Genomic DNA, 20,372 nt, shown 5'->3' with positions numbered 1-20,372 from the left:
TGCATTTTTTATGAATTTGAAAGGTTTTGTTTGTTTGTTTGTTTGTTTTGCTTTTTAGGGCTGTGCCTATGGCATATGGAGGTTCCCAGACTAGGGGTGGAATCAGAGCTACAGCTGCCAGCCAACGCCACAGCCACAGCAACACAGGATCCAAGCCATGTCTGCTACCTACATCACAGCTCACAGCAATGCCATATCCTTAACCCACTGAGTGAGGCCAGGGATTGAACCTGCAACCTCATGGTTCCTAGTCAGATTCTTTTCCTCTGTGCCATGACGGGAACACCATGAATTGAAAAGTCTGTGGCAACCTTGTACTAAGAAAGTTTATCAGTGACATTTTCCCAATACCATTCCATCACTTTGTGTCTCTGTGTCATATTTTGGTAATTCTCACAACATTTCAATCTTTTTTTTTTTTTTTGTCTTTTTTAGGGCCACACCTATGGCATGTAGAAGTGCCCAGGCTAGGGGCTGAATCAGAGCTACAGCTGCCAGCCTATGCCACAGCCATAGAAATAGGGATCTGATCCACATCTGCAAACAACACTACAACTTGTGGCAATGCCAGATCCTTAACTCACTGAGTGAGGCCAGGGATTGAACCCACACCCTAACGGATACTAGTTGGTTCTTAACCCACTGAGCCACCAATGGGAACTCCAACATTTCAATCTTTTTGATTATTATTATATTTGTTATGATGATCTGTGATTACAATTTTTGATGTTACTGTTATAACTGTCTTTAAACACCATGAACAGCTCCCATATAAGATGGCAAACTTAACTGATAAATGTTGTGAGTGTTCTGACTGCTCCACTAGCCATTCCCCTGTCTCTCCCCCTCTCTTTCGGCCTCACTATTCCCTGAGACATAACAATATTAAAATTAGATTTATTAATAACCTTACAATGTGTTAGTGCCTACTATGCCCTAGACACAGAGTAGGCACTTAGGGATACAGGGTGAACAAGACAGTCATGAGTTCTAGCCTCCAGAGACCCAAGAGTCTTAAAGGAGAGAGAAGAAGAGATGATATAGAGAAATAAATAGGTACTTAACTGCAGCATTACAAGTGGAAATGTGCTGTGACAGTGAATATGAGAGATGCTTGCCTTAGATGTAGGGTTCCAGAGGTTCTCCAGATAGCATATACAAAGTCCTAGAAGCAAGAAAATACACAACATGTAGAGGGGAAAGCATTCAATATGACCTGGTGTGATGCTCAATAAGAGGAATATGTAAAAACAGGGATGGCAACATATGGAAGGGCAAGAAAGGGTCGGACTGTCAAAGGCTTTCTTTGCAATATTAAAGACCTTTGAACCTTATCCCATGAGCAGTGAGGAATTACTGAAGGTTAAAGAGTGAGATGTGACATGATCAGAGTTCTAGTTTTTAAAATGTGATCTGACTGTAGTACAGAGAATAAATTAGATTGCGCTGAGATTATAGGCAGAAGAATCATTTATAGGGTTGTTACAATCATCTAGGCAAGCATAATAATGGCAGGCTAAGGCAACAGACAGAGACAGAGTGTGATTGATTTGAGAGATATTTAGAAGGTAAAATCAATAGGACTTCCATTAACTGATTGATTGTGGTGAGTAGTTAGTGAAGGATTAGGCAGGAGTGAAACCATTATGACCATGTTTATGGCTAGCAACTATGCAGATATGGAATTCTGGAGACACGGATTTGGGGATCTGGCTGTATTTGGGGCTCTTCAGTGCATTTCCAATCTGCAGGGTTAAGTGGAAGTGTCAAAATACGTAGTTTGAAGGTCATGAGAGAAAAATTTGGAGACAAAGATTTGGGCTTCCTCAGCATATATAACGGTAATTAAAACCATATCCCAGAGGAAATACTAAATAAATAGCATATGCAACATTTGTTGTTCATAACAAATTTTTGTCATTAGGATAATATTAAATTAGAATTGTCATACTACTAAGGTAATAAAATAATAGAATATATTTCAAAAAGATTTTTTCAAAATTACAAAAAATTGGAGTTCCCATCACAGCTCAGTGGAAACAAATCTGACTGGCATCCATTAGGATGAAGGTTCGATCCCTGGCCTTGCTCGGTGGGTTATGGATCCATTGTTGCCGTGCTATGGTGTAGGTTGCAGATGTGTCTCGGATCTGGTGTTACTGTGGCTATGGTATAGGCCATGAGCTACAGCTCTGATTCAACCCCTAGCCAGGGAACCTCCATGCGCCTCGGCTGTGGCCCTAAAAAGACAAAAAAAAAATTTTTTTTTTAAATTATCCTTAAACATTTTAATTTCAGTTAGCTAGAAAGCCAATTTACTTTTAAAATTCTCATCCATAATGATGTGGGATAAATGAAGTAGTGTAATGCTTAGGCTTCCTGTCCTGTACATAGGGATTCCTGACTCTGCATATTAAAAAAAAAAACTTACTGGAATTCCCGTCGTGGCGCAGTGGTTAAAGAATCCGACTAGGAACCATGAGGTTGCAGGTTTGATCCATGGCCTTGCTCAGTGGGTTAACGATCTGCGTTGCCGTGAGCTGTGGTGTAGGTTGCAGACACGGCTTGGATCCCGAGTTGCTGTGGCTCTGGCGTAGGCCGGTGGCTACAGCTCTGATTCGACCCCTAGCCTGGGAACCTCCATATGCCGCAGGAAGTGGCCCTAGAAAAGGCAAAAAGACAAAAGAAAAAAAAAAAAAAAAAACTTTCTGAATGTTTATGTGCCCAGCACTATTCTGGGTAATGCAAGTTTCATACTGCAAAAGAGTCTTACCCTTTAAGGGAAATTGGGGCAAACGTGGCACAGAGTGTGCATAGTGGTTAAGAGCACAAGTTTAGAGACAGAGAATTCATGTCTGAGCTCTGCCAATAGGCAAATGGCTTTAGACAAGTTGCTTAATCTTTCTGGAGTTCAGTTTTCTCCCTGTTAGATGGGGAGAGAAATCAAGTGAAGAGAGGTAAAAAATACTTCAAAGGTAGAGAACCAGTTGGACTTGCTGGTTGACTGGGACAAGTGAATGGAAGGAAAATAATAATTAGTTCTAATTATCTGTCCCCCAAACAGGAAACAAAGACAATAATTAGTTCCAATTATCTGTCCCCTTAAGTGGAAACACCAAAAATGGCTTTGGGTGGTAGAAGAAAACCTTTGCAAATGCTACTTAACTCACTGCTTACTGGGTGTTCATTAAATAACTTCCTTAAACATTTTCCATAGAAAAGCAAAAAGAATTGCGGCTTACTTTATTTTTAAAATCTAGCTTGTTTTAAAGGAGGCACACTTTTTAATGTCCTAATTACTATTAACTAGAAAACCTGTATACAAGACAGGAACAAATCATAGTTGGTGTGCAATGTATAACACTCTTAGCCACTATTGAGAAGAAACGTCCTTTGAACTGTTTTTTCAGTGGTGCTAAGTTAATCTATTCCTTTGTACTCAAAACAGCATTTGTCAAGTGGCTGGGCAGGGCCCTAAGGTCAGGGAGAAATTGAGTTTGCTTTTTGTTTGCATAATACGCTAACAAAACTGGAACCCTGATAGACTTGTCAAGGATTTTACACACCAGTCTGTTACTTGATCAAATATAAGTTATTTTCCTTGTTTATCTCTCTCTCACTAATTGAAAAACACTGTTTAATTCAGATTTATTGAGGTGTTATTTACATAAAGTTCACCCTTTTGGGTCAGGTATCAGCTGTAAAGCCACCTGTTTCAGAGCACAAAGCAGAACGTGGGTACCGTTCTGGGTGCTCTCCCTTCCCTGGGACTTCCTCTCTAGAGGGGTTTTAGCAGGCGGACATCAGAACCTGCTACATTTTAAATCTCTCCTATTGTTCTGATATGATCTAGTTCATGTTTCTTCCCCTCTGTACTACACGCTCCTCCAGGGCTCAGGGAAGCCCCAGGGCCAGGTACAGTGCCTGGCACACTGAGTGCTCAGCACAGGCTTGTTGAAATGAACTCTGCATCTTCTAGAGAAATGCATTTCTTTAAAGCATGTACAATAACAGCACTAATAAAGCAAACTAAAAAAAAAACTCCCTACTAATCAACTATACTTTATATATTTTATATATACTTTATACTCTCTAAGTAATCAACTTAACTTTAATTAAGAAAAAAAAAACTTCCTGTAAAAGGAAAAAAAAAACCCTGTAAAGTTTTTTTATTTTTTTTTAAACCAAAATAAAGCATATAATCATATCCTGGATTTCCTGACCCCCTCCCCTTATCTGCAGTAATCTCTCTCCATGTGTACAGTGATATCGCCCTGATCTATTCTGAAGGGAAGGATCAAATGATTGTGCTTGATGGATCAAACACCTCCAGAGATCAATTGAAACTTTAGTGTTGTGTGTGGGGTTATGTGCCCCTTGTACCTTTTTTTTTGTTGTTCCAACTGGGAAGAAAGGGCAGCAAGGAGTCGTCAGCTGCTTCTGAAAAGTTATCTTCTCACCTGGCATCAAGGAGCCTGCCCTGCCTCCTGTGAGCAAGAAGCCCCCTGGCTCTTTGTAAAGTACCACAGGGCTACCCTTTCTCTCAGAAGCCAATCCATCTATTGAGCATCCCAGGAAACGAGAAACTCAACTAGAAGGACTAGAACTCCTGTCTTTAAATCTTAACCCCTATCAGATGGAAAAGGCTACTTTCTATGTAGTCCTTCAAATTCTGACTGTGTCCCCTGTATCAACCAAAATGCTCATAATGTTTATGCATAAATAAAAGACAACTCACATACTGAATATTGTTCCACTGTTAATATCTGCCTAATTTGGGGTTATATATACATATATACATATATATATATTTTTTACTGTTGATAGAGCCCATTTAAAAATAAAATTTAACAAAAAATTTAGTCTCAGCTTCAGTTTTGTGAATAATAGCTAGTATTTTCAAAGTGCTTACCAAAGTGCAGACCTGGCAGAGCTGGGGTTCAAACCCTCACAGCCTGGCTCCAAGGGCATTGCTATTAATCTCTCTCCAGTGCTACCTCTGGAAAACACTGAGATAAAATTCTCTGGATTGACATAAGAGTGTCAGCTCAACTCAAATGAAACTGCAGAGCTGGGGATAATCAAGGCCTGAATCCTACACCTCAAAACTTAAGTGGAAGCTAGCTGGGGAACTCTGGAAAAATCTGAAAGTTAACCTCTTTCCTTTCTCAAAGCAAATGTCCTTTACTCTGAAAAGTTTCCAAGGCAAGTTTTATGGAAAGAAGTTACATAAAAGAGCCAAAAAAGAATGGGTTTTATATTCTTTCTTAAGGCCACATTTCCAAGGATATATGAATCCTTGGCAGTATAATTCTGAAGTAACATAATAATAATAATAATAATACCTTCCCTGCCAGTGTAAACCTAGGTTCTTTTGGATTTTAAAAAATCCAACAGAGTTCCCGTCGTGGCGCAGTGGTTAACGAATCCGACTAGGAACCATGAGGTTGCGGGTTCGGTCCCTGCCCTTGCTCAGTGGGTTAAGGATCCGGCGTTGCCATGAGCTGTGGTGTAGGTTGCAGACGCGGCTCGGATCCCGCGTTGCTGTGGCTCTGGCATAGGCCGGTGGCTACAGCTCCGATTCAGCCCCTAGCCTGGGAACCTCCATATGCCGAGGGAGCGGCCCAAGAGATAGCAACAACAGCAACAACAACAACAACAAACAAACAAACAAAAAAAGACAAAAGACAAAAAAAAAAAAAAAAAAAATCCAACGAAGGGAGTTCCTGTTGTGGTGCAATGGGTTAAGAATCCCACTGCAGTGGCTCAGGTGGCTGCAGAGCCATGGGCTTGATCCTTCGCCAGGTACAGTGGGTTAAAGGATCTAGTGTTGCCACAGCTGCAGCATAGGGTTGCAGCTGCAGCTCAGATTCAATTCCTGGCCTGGGAACTTCCATATGCCACTGGTGCAGCCATTTAAAAAAAAAATTCAATGAAATTTGGGGTTTCCTGGTGGCTTAACATCCTAAGGATCTGGCATTGTCACTGCTGGGGTTTGGGTTTGATCTCTGACCTGGGAATGTCTGCATGCCACAGGTGGAGTCAACATATATAGATACAGACATAGATATAGATATAGATATAGATACAGATATAGATACAGACATAGATATAGATACAGATACAGATACAGATATAGATATAGATGTAGATGTAGATGTAGATATCCAATGACATTCAAGCTCCTGGTCCACACTGCTATTCGTGTAGTGATTTCATTCTCCCCAGATTATTCTTTGAGTCATTGGTCAGTGCGATAGGGTCTTCAAATCAACGTTTTCCCTTGTTTTTTTCAGTTTACTTTTATATGTTTTAGTTTTAATAATACATTACACTTTTCCCTTTGTGGATAAAAATATTTGTTTGCCTTCTTTTTTAGCTATATACAAAATACATCTAATGGAAGGAAGGGTATTCCGAATCTACCCAGGAAGTATATAATAACTTGAATGAGTTTTCTTGTATTCATCAAAAAGCAAAATGAATTCCATTCTCCTTTAGATCTCCCTAACTGCTTCTTGCTGTTAGTGTTTTCATGCTACAACACTTCCAAGAGAAAAAACAAAAATCAATCAAATGGGTCAACCTCAAAATACAACTTACTGTAATTAATAATACTCTGAAGACAAAAATAGATTCTACTCCCTCCCAACCTCGATTAAAATGAGAAAGTCTGGACAACATTTTTTAGCAGTAGTGAAAAAGAGTCCATTTAGCATTTGAGGTATGGGAGCATATACACAAATTTACCCTGCAGATGATAAATTCAAGACCAGCAGTATTGAAATTATTTTGTCATTGATGTAATTTCCTCAGTTTGAACTATTCTTCTCATTTCAAGTGAAAGAAGAACAAAAACAATGATGAGTTGGAGTTTCTGTTGTGGCTCAGCAGTAATGAACCTGACTAGTAACCATGAGGATATAGGTTCAATTCCTGACCTTACTCAGTGGGTTAAGGATCCGGCATTGCTGTGAGCTGTGGTGTAGGTCACAGACATGGCTCAGATCCGGTGTTGCTGTGGCTGTGATGTAGGCCTACAGCTGCAGTTTCAATTTGATCCATAGCTTGGGAACTTCCATATGCCTTGGGTGTGGCCCTAAATTAAAAAACAACAACAATGACAGCAACACAATGATGTTTTAAACCATAAGATTAATAAATAATAACCTTTATAGTTTTCTCACCTAATAGTAAAATTGATCAAAAACTGCTTTGGATGTCAGGAGAGAGCCTATGACTAATTTGGTTCTGTTTCATTTATCCTGTGTCTTCATTACACTATGTTACTTTAAATATTTTCTAAAAGTAATTGACAAAATTTCCTAATGACAATGATAAGCTCCAAGTAAATGATTTTAATCTATTTCAGTGGAAATTTCAGTTTCCCTACTGAATAGTCTCACAGTACGTACTTATGCCCTGCTAGGGTCTAATGAAATAATAATAGTGACATCCATCAGTCAGTCAGCCAAGTGGAGATCTAGGACTTTTGCAGAAAAAGACATAGGCTTTTTGTGGAAGATGAGTTGAGGAGAAATAAAGTGACAAATAAAACATGACACACTCTAACAATGTCTCCTAATTTCATAAATGTGAAGATAAAGAAAACAACTTGACTTCTGGAATTGCTGAAACACAATATTCTCCCTCCAAAGCACCCTTCTTATCTCAACCCTGCATCCCCACACTAATTCAGTCTTGAGAATTAGTAGATCCACAGACCACATGCCTCTGTTGTCGTAACAGTAGCATCCCCACCACCTCCTACCTGTCCTCACAGCACTAATTTGAAAACATCAGTATTGTGTGCCTCTCCTTTCTATCAAATGCCAAACAAAGTGCCTTGTTTCAGAGGTACTCAGAGAATGAATAAATATTTCCTTCTGTGCTCTTCAGTGCTTTGTACTCAATAGGTCCAAGTGACTGACTAGTATGCTAATTTAAGCATAGACTTGCACCCTGTACCTGTTCTGAAGGTAACCTGCAGACTCTCCAACAGGGCTAGGAAACTGAGGTTAGAGATTATATAGCCAAAAATAATGCTTAAAATGATGACACAGAGGCAGTCCAGTAAAGACACCTCTACTGCCACTACCAGGTCCAGACCAGTAGCTGGCACTACTGATGCTTTCAGCACTGGTCAGGGCATTGCCAACAGAAACATCTGCCACTGGGGCAGAGTCTGGGTCCATGTCGGTGATGCAAGGATGTCTGGGAAAGGAAGCATCTGGCACTTTAAGCTCCTATAGTGAGAGGAAATCTCTTCTTCATAATGCAGGAGGGCCCCCAACTAGGAAAGGGGTTCTTCGGATAGCAGCGTTCAAGAGGAATGACAGTTGACCACTTAACTTATAAAAAAACACCTCTGAAAGTCAAAGCAGCGCAGACTAATACAGCACACTTAGAGTACACTGAGTGGGCATTCCCACTGTGGCACAGCAGAAATAAATCCGACTAGTAACCATGAGGTTGTGGGTTTGATCCCTGGCCTCGTTCAGTGGGTTAAGGATCCGGCATTGCCATGAGCTGTGGTGTAGGTTGCAGACACGGCTCGGATCCAGGGTTGCTGTGGCTGTGGTGTAGGCCAGCAGCTACAGCTCCTAATAGACCCCTCGCCTGGGAGCCTCCATGAGCTGCCGGTGAGGCTCTAAAAAGCACACAAAAAAGGGGGGGGACACTGAGTGAATACATGTTTGCCTTTCATCTTTGTCTAATTTGTGCCATTTTATTTTAGCAACATGCCTACTTTGCAGCTATTCAAAAGACATATCATTTTGAACTAAGAATTTTAAGTATGATCTTAGATAAAGAATATCTAAGGAAATAGACTCTTTAACCCAGTAGTGGTCACAGAGCAGATGGATTTATTTTAAGTGATGATTGATTAATTATCTAGGGAATAATCTTTAAGTAGAAAAGAATGAGGATAGATATTCATTATTAATCAAGGAAAGGATGTATAATAGTCACATGCCATGTAAATGTTACTAAGCTGAATTAGACATGACAGATTCATATATAAGAACTTGGGAACTCAATTTATACTACATAATCAGATTTAGGAGGTGCTTTTAAGGTCATGTGAGCCAATGTCCTACCCAGGCTCACATGAGCCAACATTCCCTCTTACTACATCCCCGACAGGTGGCCCCAAATGCACCACTCTCAAAACAGTGTGTTATAATGTCTGTTTATGACCTTTTTGAACATGTACCCCATGATTTCAACCAAAGAAGCATTGGTTTCTTTTGTACTATTGGTTAATACGGCAAGTGAATTAAAACTAATTTTTACAACTCAAACTGTGGCTAAAGTAGAACTTCCATTCCCTGTCCTTAGACAACTAATTTTAGAAATGAAATGAAGCCAATATCTATTCTTTTTAACTATAACCTTAGTTTCAGCCCTTACTCTGGACTAAGGGGTATTAGGTTTAATCCTGACTATCATCCAAATTCACTAGTTCTTGGCGATTTGCATTATCAACAAACTTCACATATGTATGGTCTAAGTATATCTGAGTCATTGATTAAAATTGTAGAAATGTCAGGGTCAAGGGAAGAGCTTTGAAGCAGGCCAACAGAAACCACCTTCAATGTGGCTTTCACACCTATTTGGTTACAGCTGGTCAACCCAGCTATTAGATCACATCTCAGACCTCATTTCTGCATCTCACTCACAAAGATTACTCAAGAATCTAGTTAATAGATGTCCCAGAAGATTTGTGTAGATGTAGAAATTTGATGAATCTGGCTCTATTTTAAATACTCTAGGGTATCTGTAATTTAAAGGAATAATAGAAGAAATATTTGATATGATACAGAACTCTTTAGTGAAACAAATACTGTAACCCAATTCCTTCTGTTTTATAAGTTTTGATTTTCATGCTCTGCTTCACATATTGGGTATACATACATTATATATGAGACAAAATATGAAAATCAAAATTCTATGTTAGGTATTTTAATATAGGCTTTTAAAAATTATGCATTTAGGCAGTCCTATGTTGGATGCATATATACATACAATTGTTATGACTAATAATGTGTATAACATATATTTTAATTAAAATAGCTCTGATAAGTGTTTACCATTTTAAAGAATGTATAATTAAACTTCTTTATCAAAAACAACTGTTTTGGAGTTCCTGTTGTGGAGCTCCTGTTGTTGGCATAAGAACCCAACTAGAACTCATGAGGATGCAGGTTCGATCCCTGACCTTGCTCAGTGCGTTAAGAATCTGGTGTTGCCACAAGCTGCAAAATAGGTTGAGGATGTGGCTTGGACCTGGTGTTGCTGTGGCTGTGGTGTAGGCCTGATGCTGCAACTTCAATTTGACCCCTAGCCTTGGAACTTCCAAATGCTATGGGCGCAGCCCTAAAATGGCAGAAAAGAAAAAACACCACAAATTGTCTTAAGTTTTGTGGTAGTGTATTTTGTGTGTGTGTGTGTGTGTGCGCGCGCGCGCACACATATATTTTATAGCCACACCTACAGCATATGGAAGTTCCCAGGTTAGGGGTTGAATAGGAGCTGCAGCTGCCAGCCACAGCCACAGCCACAGCAACACAAGATCTTACCCACATCTACAACTTAATCCACAGCTTGTGGCACCACTGGATCTTTAACCTACTGAACAAGGCCAAGGATTGAACCCACATCCTCACAGAGACTAGTCTTAACCTGCTGAGACACAATGGGAACTCCAGGCTTTTGGTAATTTCAATAGATTCTAAGTCCAAAGAAAATCTGAAATTAAAATGTAAGTGTTCTACTGGATTATATAATCTTCAGAAAGTCTGGTTTCCAAATACTGAAGGGTAGAGCATTCTTATTCCTCTTCTGAAGGAAAAGGAAGAAATGTACTCGTATAGTAAATTCATTCCAGAGATTGATTTACACCTAAAATATTTATAATGCCAAATGGTGATGTAAAAAACCAGGGTACAGAGTTTATGACATCATTGATGATATGTGCTAAACCAAAAAGCAGCTGTGGGATAAATAAATTATTAGTTTCATCATGAATGAAAGCTTCAAAACATACGGCAGCTTTTCACAATCTTCTTGTACAAGGAAAATAAGGAGAGTTATAGCAGCTAAAATAAGCTCTTATACCAAGCATTCTAATTAACCAAGTCCTAATGCCAATAATTAAAATAGAAACTACATTTAAAAGCTATATAAAGACCTTTGAATCTGCAGTCATTAGCTTGAGACTGATTTTTTTAAAGGGGCTTAATGAGCTCTCCTTAAGCATTTACCACAATCATCTGCTTTGCACCAAAAAAGCAAAAAAATCAAACATAGCAAACTGTGAATTATTTTGATGGCCTCTGAAACATCACAGAGAGTAAAAAGACAATATACACGTTGTCTAACTACATTGAGAATAAAGTCCTTTATCCCTTAGAACAATAGTAACAGTTAATGTCAATTTTATAGACATAGATGGTTGGAGTTGACACAATATTCTCTTTTAAAATGTACATATCTTCCATTTTACAGAACAGAAACTGATTTAAAATAAGACTTGCTCATGGTCAGCATAAGTGAGCTGGAGGTTTAAAAGCTCCTGGGATGCAAGAACATACTGTCTTCAGATTCTTTAAATTCAGAGTATTTACTGAGGACTTAGAATGTGAATTGAGCACACAGTTTCAGTTAAAACTCTCTCTGGGTGAGAGTCCACATAAGCTGTCATTAGAGATCACTGGATTAAGGTTTTTTTAATAAGTCATATTCATATGAAATCTCACCTATGGTCTAATTGCCTTGAGATTCTAGCAACCTACATATCCTTGATGAGTCTTTTTCTCATATACTGTCAGAATTATAAGGCAGGACATGTTTGGCAGACACTACAAAGAGGAATCGTACGAATACCTGAAACTGAATTGTTTTCTGCTCTATTTTAAGGAATAATCAAAACTAATTAACTGCTTCATTACACATTTTACCATAGAGTAAATTTTATGATTTTAAGAATGTATTGCAAAATATGAAGTGGAAATTTAACCATGCATGTGGATACTCAAACATACCAGGCTCTTTTTTTTTTTTTTTTTTTTCCTTGTCTTTTCTAGGGCTGTACCTGTGGCATATGGAGGGTCTCAGAGTAGGGGTCTAAACCAGGCTACACCAAAGCCACAGCAACGCCGGATCCTTAACCCACTGAGCAAGGCCAGGGATCGTACCTGCAACCTCATGGTTCCTAGTCGGATTCGTTAACCACTGAGTCACGACAGGAACTCCCATACGAGGCGCTTCTGAAGATCCCCAGAAATAACCAGAATTGTTGACCGAAGTACAGTTTAGAATGGCACTCTAACCTCATTTGCTTGAGACTGGCAACTTGAATCTTCAGAAAGTGAAGACTTTCCAGTCTTTACAAGAACTGCTGTGGTGTTTTGACTTTCAACTTCCTTGGAAAATTCCAATGTTAATCAATAGTGAAAGTACCCACTGGATCTTCAAAGACACAAATGTAAGTGGTGCACCATTTTTTGGAACATTCTTAATAGGTACTCCCTGGTACTACAAGCATATGGTCATTTTCACATGATGCTATTTCTGTAAAATCTACATTCTCTTCATCATCAGAGTCTGCTTCCTTAAAGATAGCTGGACTAAATCAGAAAATGATTGCAATTTAGTATCTTTTCCTATTTGAAACAACAGATTTGCTAAAAACAAAACATCCTCTTATCTCGTCTCAGGAATTCATGCCAAAGCAACAGACTTATTGATCAGCATCTCAAATATTACATTTAAGCATCATCTTTTATATAAAATAAAACTTTTAAATACTCCAGATTTGTTTGATGATGATTTTTTTTTTAACCTGAGGAAACAAAGATGATAGCAGAATAGTGAAGGAGCCCTCTGTTTAATAGTCAAAGGGCAGACCAACTCTTTTTTGTTTTTTGGGGTTTTGTTTTGTTTTGTTTTGTTTTGTTTGTCTTTTTAGGGCCCCACCCACGGCATATGGAGCTTCTCGGGCTCAGCCTACACCAGAGCCACGGCAACTCAGGATCCGAGCCTCGTCTGCGACCTACACCACAGCTCAGGGCAACGCTAGATCCTTAACCCACTGAGCGAGGCCAGGGATCAAACCTGCAACCTCATGGTTCCTAGTCCGATTCATTTCTGCTGCGCCACGACGGGAACTCCAGACCAACTGTTTTTTAAAAGTGCAGTATGATGCACTCACCCAAGTACCATTTACCAATCCCTGCACTTTTCCCTTTGTAGCTCCCTCTTCAACAACTCCCATCAACAACTATTTAACGTCCTTTAGAATCCCCTTCTCGTTCCCTCATTCTCAGCAGGCTTTTCTGTCCTCAAACTGAGGCCATCCACTTCCAGCTCCACTCCACTAGGTACAAAGCCACAGTTTTCTTTCCTCCTTGCCTCCCAGGATAAGATCTTTCTCACTCGATGCCAGACGTGTCAAAACTGCAGGTCATCTCACTCTCTGACTGGAGAGGCGCAACAGAATTCAGTGTCCTTCTGAGGCTCCTATACTGGGCGCTGCAAGTTCCACATCTAATGATGTGGATCCCTTCCTCCACCGCCACTTCCCCTACTAGTCTTTGTATCTTTTAGCACCTTTCACTAAATATAGCAAGCAGAGGTGTGTTGAACCGAAACTACTCATTTTTAAGCCTGAGTTATTTTCAATAGCTTGAACCAGAACTGGGCTTGTCCCAGATTGTCTGCAGAACAAGATATGATTTCTGCTCCACTCTATTTTTTCAAACCATAGTGACCCCAAAAAGAGGAAAGATAAATTTCCAGTGCTTACAGAGTTGCCAGATAATATACAGGCTGCCCAGCCAAAACTGAACTTCAGATGAACAAAAAATAAAAAATTTTAGTACAAGTGTGTCACAAATAGTACATACTTCTACTAAAAACAATTATTCATTGTTTATCTGAAATTCAAATTTAACTGATGAGCAGCTTGTATTTTTATTTGCTACATCTGACTCTAAAAATTTTCAGAGGACTCAAGGAACGCTTCTATAGAGCACCTGAAGGTTTGTATCCAAGCCCTGCAAACTTCTCAGTTGGTCAGATTTTATGACTGTTAATGTGGCTGGGATACTTTCTGACCATCTCAGAAATACTTTGGGAAATGCTGTTTATTTATAAAACTTTTACTTATTTTGCTAATTTCATAGAATTCCCTTCTAATACTATCTCTCGATTTCAGCACAAAGAATACTGCAGTGTTGCCCCCAAATCTCTTGGAAAGCTGATATTCATAAAGTTATTAATGTACCTGAGTTAAATCCTTGCCTTTATGTATTAATAATTTAAAATGTTTGAAAATTTAATTTTGAAAGCATAGTGTGGGAAATAAATAAGTCTTTCATTTGGAGATTCCTTTTCTTCATTAACCAAGCACAGTGAAACAAACTGTCCTCACTAACAGGCTGGGAAAAAGGAGCCTGGCAGGCGGAGGTGGAGCCTGTGATATAACTGCAGTGGGTCTTTGTTGGAAAAGCCTGCTCTTAAATGTGAAACATCTGTAAACCGAATTGCTTCAGCTTCCGTGTGTATGGCTTCAAGACAAGAGCATTGCCTCTTTGAGCACCATGTAAATCTTGGTGGCTTGAAATCAACAGAGGAATTCCTCACAGGTCCTTCAGTAGACATACCTGTCTCACTAAGGGAAGAAAAAGAAGATTTCTTCTGCAAAGGAGTACCATTTTCAAGTACAGTTATGTGTGTCAGTTCACTGATTAATGGTGATGGTGCAATGGAAGTTATAAGCCAAAGTGTAAGGGAAAAATGTCCTACAGCTTGTTCCAATTCTAAAAAGTCCCTACATTAATGTGTTCTTTCAGTGTTCTTGACAGTGATTACAGAGAAGATGTTCATTTTTATTCCCATGGAAGAATCTGGGAGAGAGAAATGCTTCCCACTGTAGAGGGATACAAGAGTGAGACTTCCTCAAAATTTCAACTAGACTGAGCTCAGATTCAACTTCTAGGGAGAGAATGACTAAGTGTGCTGTTAACTACCTGGTGTTATAAGATGATAATGAATTAAGACGTTTATCCCAACATAAGCACACTACCTGCTCTCCACCATATTGGCAGCTCCAGTTAAGGACGTTTGTCAAGCTCCCGGCACAACACGTACACACTGCAGAGATGCAGAACAATGCCTGGATGTTTGCCCAAAATTGGTCTCTCCAAAGGCACGCTCAATTTATGGTACCAACCTAAAGCTCACTGGGGGTTAGCAGCATCTTTTTCCTAGTTGGTACAGGGGAAGGGATGAGATTTGGAAAGCTAAGGCACGGGGCTTCCCCTGGCCTGTGCCGAGCGGCAAGGCTGACAAACATATTCATTAAACTTGATCTGAAGCAACTGAGCTGCGAGGTCGTTCCTGAAATATTCATAAGGTGTGTTACCGGACTCGCCCCTTAAAGGTTGAACAGAAACATGGTGAGTAACAGCAGCCTGCACGCACACTTGGGAGGGGAAAAAAGGCACTCACAATAGTACACCCCACTGCCACACTTCACTGTTCCGCTTTTTAGTTCTGTCAGTCGTCACTCCTAGGAACGACGAGATGACTAGGAACAAGAGAGGCTCTAAGTGAGGAGTAGGAGGAGGCACCGCGTGCCGGCCCCTCAGACAATTACCCTGGGTTCGCCGCGCGGAGGATCCGCACTTCTGCCAGTCCGAAGTCCTGCACTGCCCCAGGGGCCTGGGGACCCCAGGACCCTGACCAGCCACTTGCTCGGGCCTCCCATTTTGGCCTCGGCTGGGCATGCCTGCGCCGGAGCCTCCGGCGTTAAGTCACTAGGTGACCCGCGCCCCAGCCAAAATGCAAACAGCCTCTCCTGCCGACCTGCATCCCCAGGGTGTTAATTTGGGGGGTGGACACGATGGGAAAATAGATGACGGTCCTGGTTGACCACGAAGCCCCTACACCGACGTACAGTACACTTTCATTCCTGTCCCCTTGGCTCACGACCCTGGCATTTCTGCTGCGCGCCAGACGCAGCGCAGCTCGCTCGGTTCCTCGCATCCTCGCCGCCACCTCTCTCCTCTTCAAGGGCATTCACCCCTCGCCCCCTGACTCCTACTGGGTCGACCCCAGGCACCGCTACTCACCTGGATTGGGCAGCGGCAGCTCAGCAGGTCCTGGCACGCGGCAGTCGGGTCTCCATCTCCGTGGTCCCCCAGGCGCTACAGCTGCGCACTCCGCCGCGGAAATCGACGCGGTGGGTCCCCGGCGCCTAGCCTGGACCAGGGTGGCCTCGGCTGCCGGCTGCCGCACTGGCTGCGGGCGCGGGAGGGGCGGGGGCGGGGCAGGAATCTGGGTCGCGCGGAGCGGAGCAAGCTGGGATGGACCCCGGGTGGCGACCGAGAGCAACCCGGGTAGGGCTTGCAGAGGTTTCCCTGGAAGCATAACGCGGGCGGCGACTGAGCATGCCCAGTTGTCGAGCCGCGGGCGCGGTGTGGGGAAGGGAACGCTGCCCCCTGCGCAGGAGTCCCGAGGGAAAGGGTTAAAGCTGCAGACCCCGCTGCTTGGGCAGAGAGCCGTGAGTAGGCTGCTGCGGCCGAGTTTAATTGCCCCTGAGTTGACCCCCACCCCCCGTCCGGAGGCGCCGGGAACTGGAAGATGGTGAACCTCGGGAAATTTGTCTTTGAGATTCACGAAAGAGTCCTGGATTAAGAGGGCAAGGTGGATTTCTCGCTCCTTCCCCACAGAATTGTTCAGAAGGCGAAGTTTGTTTTTGGCTCAGCTCTAACCCCTGCAGGCTCACTGACTAATTCCCCCCAATCCGGACACCCCTTCCTCACCTGCTTTCCTGTACCTGGGGACCTCTCCCGCATGGATGTCCAGGCAGTCCCCGCCTTTCCCGACTCTGGGACCAGTCGGGTCAAGTTCTCAAAGGGCCAGCTCTTTAATTAGGTTTGTAATTGAGAGATCTCGTCGGTCTTCCCAGGTTACATATCTGCATTTCAATCAGGCTTCAGAAACAATACCTTAACCCTGGGGTTAATTATAATGGATGAATTATAGACACCAAGGCTGGACCTGTTTGGTGAACCTTGCCTCACAGTGCAATAGGACTTGGCCCAGAACTCATTTCACACACACAGACACACACAGACACACAGACACACACAGTGACCTGTGGCTTTCTTTCCTATTGTATTTCATGTTAATGAAGACCGTTTTTCTCTCTCTAATTAAAAGGTTTCTTAAATTAGAGGCAGCATAGGATAGGGAAAAGACAATGATCTTTGAAGTTGGCCTTGATTTCAGTCTCATTTACCACTCCAGTAGTTTACCCAGCTATTCTGCACCCCTGCTACTTCATCTATAAAATGGTTAGTGGTCATCCCTGTCTCCTTGGACTTTTGTGAAGATTAAATGAGGCACTGAATGCAAAACACCTGTTATATTAAAAAAAAAAAAAAAAAAAGACGGTACGTTCCACCTCCACTATCCTACTTTTATGAAAAGTTGGGTTAGTAATAATCTTTAAAGAGTGACTATTTACTGTGTTCCAGCCTCACATTTAATAACCATAAACCCTTGATCTTTCTAATTTTTTATTGTTCGAAGCATTAGTCACTACCCCCCCCAACTCTCCAGTTTGTTTATACTTCCTTGAATAAATCCCTTGGAAAAGGCCGAAACAAGGCCATTTATGGATCCTCTTTGGAAGGAATACTTTCAGGAGAGATTCATTGTGGGCAGGTTTATCTACATGACAAAAGAATTTCACTCCAAAGTCTTTTTCAAAGTACTTTAATTTTCTTGCATTTTCCTGTGGTTCTTATATCACAACTTTTCCATAAAATAAGATATACTTGTATGGAAGGAAATTTACTTTCCATTAATACTGTGCACGTTTTAAAGTATCAATGTTCAAAAAATAAACTTTTCATTATTCACCAAACATACAATGTTTTTCATAATGCTCTGCCTTTATTTATGGGATTCCAGCCTTTCTGGAATACGCTTCTCTTTCCACTCCACTTTACAAAGTCCTACCCATTCTTCAAGCTCAAATGCCTCCTTCTTTCTGAAAGCTTCCCCAAACCCCAAAGCAGAGCTAATGCTCTGCTGCCAGAACACCAGTGCATCCTGGTGTCATAGCACTTGTCACAGTCTACTGCTATTGTTTAAGCAATGTGAAACATCTTACTGAGCAACTTTATGTGCAGACACCGTTCTGGGTGCTGGGAAAATAACACTGAACAAGAGAGACAAGTACTTGCTTTCATGGAACTTAGGCTGTAGTTTGGAGAAGATAGGCAATAAACACCTAAAAAGTCAATAACCTCCAAGTACACGAGGCAAGTATTTTTTGTCTTTGTGTTGGTCATCAAATGGATCTGTATGGTCTTGATTCATTCTCCCAAAAACATCAATAAAAATATTAACATTGGCCCTACGTCGACCAAATTACATGGATGTGGATCCTTGCCAGTTTGTTGCAGAATCAATGATTTTTTTTCTCCTTTCGTTTTACTCCCTCAGCTAAATCCTCTAGATAGGTACCTATAATCCACACAATGAATGGAAATGGATGGAGGAACCCCAGAGAATTTAAACCCCACACCAAATAAAATTTTTTCTAACCTCAAAAAATGACATTTCTCCAGTGGTCAGATTCAGACTGGATTCCCAGATCGCCTACATCCCAAACATTTCCTCCAGGATCATGCACCACTCCCAAACCCTCGCCTTTTTACCACCTTTGGCCTCTATTTATGTCAATAGTTACTCTCTGTTGTATATCGTTTAACTGTTTGGATCTACCTACTGTCTGAATAGCTTAAGATTTTCTCTGTTTTTCTTACTGACGGTATATGAGACAGACTTAGAACCAACTTTTCCAATGCATATTTGTACACATGTATTTCATAGCAATTAGTGACAGCCTTGCCTCTTGTTAATGTTTAACTCAGGACAGGATCTCATTCACCCTGATATTTAAAGAATTTAATAGGGAACCGATATGTGATAGATCCTCAATAAAAAAAAAATGTGAGGAGTTCCTGTTGTGGCGCAGTGGTTAACGAATCTGACTAGGAACCATGTGGTCGCGGGTTCAGTCCCTGCCCTTGCTCAGTGGATTAAGGATCCGGCGTTGCTGTGAGCTGTGGTGTAGGTTGCAGACGCGGCTCAGATCCAGCGTTGCTGTGGCTCTGGCGTAGGCTGGTGGCTACAGCTCCAATTCGACCCCTAGCCTGGGAACCTCCATATGCCGCGGGAGCAGCCCAAAGAAATAGCAAAAAGACAAAAAAAAAAAAAAAAGTGAAATGAATGAATGAATGTATACAGTTCTCAACCATTCTTAATTTCTTGATTATCTTTTCTAATTGGTCTTCCCACTAACCCTAGGATCTGGGTCAATTTTGCCCTTTCCTAGTATACTAATTTCCCTCCACTCACAAGTTCACAGGTTTCTACACTTCAGGATCCACAGAGCATTGTGGGAAAAAATCCTAGCCATAATTCATTACAAATCTCTGTGTTTTAGCTAAAGCCACAACCTATCATCTATCAGTATCACTATTGCTTCCTCCAATCCACAGCAACTATCTTCAAAATTTTTTTCTTTTCTACCTCTTCAACCTATCTTGTTTTTTAACAGTGGACATCCTTTTCTCCCCACTGCACCAGAGAAAAGAGACCATCAAGTATCATCACTCTAGAAATTTAGCTTGTCATTGTAAATATACCCTCCACACTTTTTCTTTCCTCTTCCTAATCAGAATAAGTATTCTCTTCATTCTTGAAAGCTAGTCTATACCAATGGGCCAGTCTATTCCATCTTTATTCCCTCTCTTCTGCCTATCACCAAATTTTCTCTCTTTCTCTCATCTCTTTCAACTATCTTCCATCTTCTAATAAACATATCCAGAGTTTATTAGAAAAACTGACTTGACCCTAATGCCCTTTTAAGATATCTAAAAATAAAACAGTATAAATCTCACAGGGTTTTAAGGAATGAGTTTTAAAGAAAACTCTTTGGCTCTTTCCCATTTCTAGGCATTTCTTTTGCGCTTCATCATGGTTGTAGTTACACATGCCAAGCCTATATGTACCTAGAGATGTGAGACCTTGTGCTCTGCTAATTGAAGTAGTTTTCCTAAATATTCCCATCATCAAACATCTTTTATCTTTTAGTAGAGTACTAGGTGCTATTCAAGGAAAATTTCTATCATATGTAGCTTTGTCACAGGCAAACAAATAAAGCATTTCTCATCTAATAAACATTGGAAAAATACAGCTACAGAAAATCTAGTAGGATGACATACAGATGAGTTTATAGAATTTCATGTAATACGATTGTTGGAGACTACTATATCTTTGAATTA

The 20,372-nt window shown here is 41.0% G+C and overlaps 1 protein-coding gene across 5 annotated transcripts in view; it reads right to left on the bottom strand.

The window, feature by feature from the left end:
• Nucleotides 1-16,281, bottom strand: part of ELMOD1 (ELMO domain containing 1) — a 66,644-nt gene extending 50,363 nt beyond the window's left edge. For 4 of the 5 annotated variants that reach the window (XM_013979348.3, XM_084975943.1, XM_013979345.3 and 1 more), the window contains exon 1: nt 16,140-16,281. The gene's annotated coding sequence lies outside the window, so the exon portion shown is untranslated. Of the gene's footprint in view, nt 1-1,118; nt 1,171-16,139 lie in introns of those variants that run through there. The other variant, XM_084975941.1, reaches the window with a different exon arrangement.
• Nucleotides 16,282-20,372: the final 4,091 nt, after the last annotated feature.

The sequence above is a fragment of the Sus scrofa genome, chromosome 9 (assembly GCF_054392235.1).
Source record: "Sus scrofa isolate SSC_HxYL_T2T_F1_AM1 chromosome 9, Sscrofa_HxYL_maternal_Yorkshire_Landrace_v2.0, whole genome shotgun sequence".
Taxonomy (NCBI): domain Eukaryota; kingdom Metazoa; phylum Chordata; class Mammalia; order Artiodactyla; family Suidae; genus Sus; species Sus scrofa.
This window is presented reverse-complemented; position numbering and strand designations above follow the sequence as displayed.